Raw genomic sequence first — 3,412 nt, forward strand, 5'->3', positions numbered from 1 at the left:
CGCGTGCGCCTTTGGGAAGTGCAGGCCAAGTTTCCAGCCTGTTTTCCTAGGCAACTGTGAGGGGCAGAGAGGGAGACAGGGGCAGTCACAGGACACAGGACACTGCTGGGCTCCCTGCTCCTGAAAGTGGTGGCCTTCCCTGCAGGGCAATGCAAAGTCAGTGCCACTCCTCAGCCGTGTAGACTCGGCTGACATGTGACTTCTGGCATTGCAGTTCATCTGGTCACCACTCCACCGCCTTGACCAGGAAAGAGTTGGTACAAAGTCCTGGGGCCTCACACTCCTGCCCAGCTTCAAGGCACTTCAGGGGAGAGAAGGGAAGAGGTTCTCCCCATCCGCTCTTCAGATGGAAACTGAGCCCCAAGTTCCCTGGGACCTGCTTAACCAAGTTCCCTTAGCACCCTCACATGCTAGGACTGGACCCTGAACCAGGTCTTCTCGTGCACTCAGCCTTGGAGGAGAATGCCCACATGCAGGGCTGGATGGCCTTCTCCCCCACTGTGGGGACCTAGGCTAGATAATCCCCTGCTGCCGAGGGGAGGCTCCGCTGCACATTACAGGGTTCTAGGCAAGGTCCCTGGCTCTCCTGTGGTAGAAGCCAGGAGTGGCCTCCTAAGAGCACCCAGATGCCTCCAGACACAGGGGGTGAGTAGCCACATGCCACATGGAAAACCACCAGCCAGTGAATGTAACCCAGAGAAAAACTTTCACCACGATGCCCATCTGCAGAATTAATGGTGAATATTAGTGAGCCCACCTCCTGCTGGCTGAGACGCCTCCAGAAGAGCCCCCTTAGGACTCAGGGCACGAAGTTGAACTGACAGACAGGCGCCCGCATTGACAACAGCAGTTCACAGTAGCCAAGCTGTGGGACCAGCCCCGGTGCTTGTTGACAGATGAATGGAGAAAGAAAGTGTGGTATTACGCATGACAACGTTTTATTCAGTCATAAAGAACAGAATTATGTGATTTGCAAGAAAATGGATGGAACTGGAGAACACTATGTTAAAAAAAATAAGCCAGACTCAGAAAGCCCAGGGACACGTCTCATATGTGGAATCCAGAGGGGGAAGGGCTCTCCTGCAAATAGAAGGGAGACCAGAGGCTGGAGGAAGAGGCCTGGGAAGAGTGGGGCACAGCCAAGGTGGTACTGGGGAGCAAACTGGTCGCATTATATCATGCGTTAAGTACAAGTGGGTCACAATGAATCCAGCATTATGTGCCATCACCACACACTAATAAAAGCAGGAAACATGTAGGGGCGCATTAGATAGGTGCAAGCTGACGTCGGGCTGACCTCCTGTCCCATGCCCCCACACTGCAGGGCTCCTCCTGCTCTGGACATCGTCCTGCTCATTCTCTCATTGGCCTTGTGCCCTCACTTCTGCTGTCCTGGTGGATCTCACCATGCCAGGGCCACTTGGTGCCTCTGAGCAGCCCCAGGAGAAGGCACACATGAGCCCCGGATCGACACGTTGAGCTAGTGTTTTGTTGTTTTTTGTTTTCAATTGATTTCAAATAACACCAGCTCTTTCAAGCTCATCAGTGAGAAGTTGGCCCAAAATGTGGTTGGTAAGAGAATATAAGAGAAAGAATTGCACCAGCAGAGATCAGAGAAGACAACTTTATTTTTGCAACACAATATACGGTTCCTTTGACTCTTGGCTTTACAAGCCTGGTGTGGCCCCTGCAGCAGTGACGTCTCTGGTGGACCCAGCAGGGTCCTCCCTGGGCATGCAGGTCAGGCATGGATGGTGGACCTTGGCCATCAGGGTGGACACTGCAGGCCCTGTCTTCCTCATCTGGATTGTGTGGAGCTCTGGGCTCACCCTCCTTACTCTGGGGGCCCTCCCTTGCCTCTCAGGAAGCCAATAGTGAGTAGAATCATTTCCTTCTCATCCTCGGCCATGATCAGGTCCGCACAAATAAATGATTAATGCTGGAGATTGGTCCTCTCCTTCCTTTTTCTGTGCAAAGGTTGTTGAACATGACACAATTTAATCAAAGGGAATCCCAGTGTGTCTGTGTGGGGGCTGGATCTGCTTTCTAGAAACCCAGGCTTCCACCTGTACCCTTGAGGACTCTGGACACTTTGTCCACCCTGGTGCCCTGGCCTGCTCTTCCCATGTCACTCAGTCTCCTCAGTCTCTACCCGGAAAGCATGACACCAGGGTTGATTAATGTCATCTCGGAGACATTTCTGTGTGATTTACCTCCCAGGTGGGCTCTGCCTCTTCACAATGATTAACTGCAAAGCAATTTAGAGCCATTTGGTCTCAGTGCCTTAAATGTGACTTAAATGTCCTTAATAGGTATGACTGCAGGGACAGGACCCAAGTATCCTCTTCATCCTGCCCCTGTGAGCTGGGGCCTGCTGTAATGACAGAAACCGCTGCTGCCCAGCAGGCATGGCTAGCAAGGAGGCCTGCTCCTCCTGTCTGCCACTGGCCATCCCAAGCTGAGCTGGGCGGCTGGGCAAAAGGACAAGAGCGTGGGAGACGTGCTGGGTACACCATGGAGTCTCCATTCTCCAAAGTCTCTCTAGATGCTGGGGCCACAAGTGTGAAGCAGGAAGATTCTCACCTTTGAACCTGGAGTCCCCCGGGGTCCCTGGCTCTGACAGGCTGTCCATCGGCCCTTACAGGCTGCTGGCAGCCGGTTTACCAGGTCAGGAGCTTTAGGAGGTGACATCAAGTGGCACATTCACAGCAAGACAGCAAATCATCCTCAGAAGATCCAGCTGGCATTTGGGAGGAAAAACTGGATTTCACTCCATGGTTTGAAGGTACCTTCCTCCGACAGGCGCTGGAGCTGATATCGGTAGACTTGATGACCCATAGTAGGGTGCTTCCGGCCACCTGTGAGAAGAAGGGGCTCCTTCCTGGAAAGCACACTACCTGCTAGAAGACTGTGTGTTCAACGGTGCCACCCTCACGGTCAAGAAGACATTTACTTCAAGAAGTCTATGGAATCTGCCATGGTAGAACCTTGCCTGACCCCAGTTAGAGTGCTTAAACCCAACTACATGATTTTCCTTTCACTTTCACTTGTGGGAAGGATCAACAATTGTCTGAATCACAGAACATCTTCTGTTTGCCCTGATGTGTTGTTAAAAATGCACTCATAAAACTTTAGTATTTACTTCATGTTCTGTTATTAGAACACACTTTTTGGACACATCTCAAAAGTCAAGACAGAAAGAAATAGTTGTACTTATTTTGTAGTGACCTGGATTCAGCATCAGATGTGAAAATCGTGACATGAGATTTCGTAAGGGAGATAAAAGGCAGACCACATGCTGCACGATCTTCGCGGCAGATGTGACCATCGGAGGGGTGATGGCATTTCCTCTGGGCGGGTGAATGTGCTCCTCCAACTTGGACGGAGCGTGATGAGCCATGAAAGTATGCTT

This window comes from Marmota flaviventris, chromosome 5 (assembly GCF_047511675.1).
Source record: "Marmota flaviventris isolate mMarFla1 chromosome 5, mMarFla1.hap1, whole genome shotgun sequence".
Classification (NCBI taxonomy): Eukaryota; Metazoa; Chordata; class Mammalia; order Rodentia; family Sciuridae; genus Marmota; species Marmota flaviventris.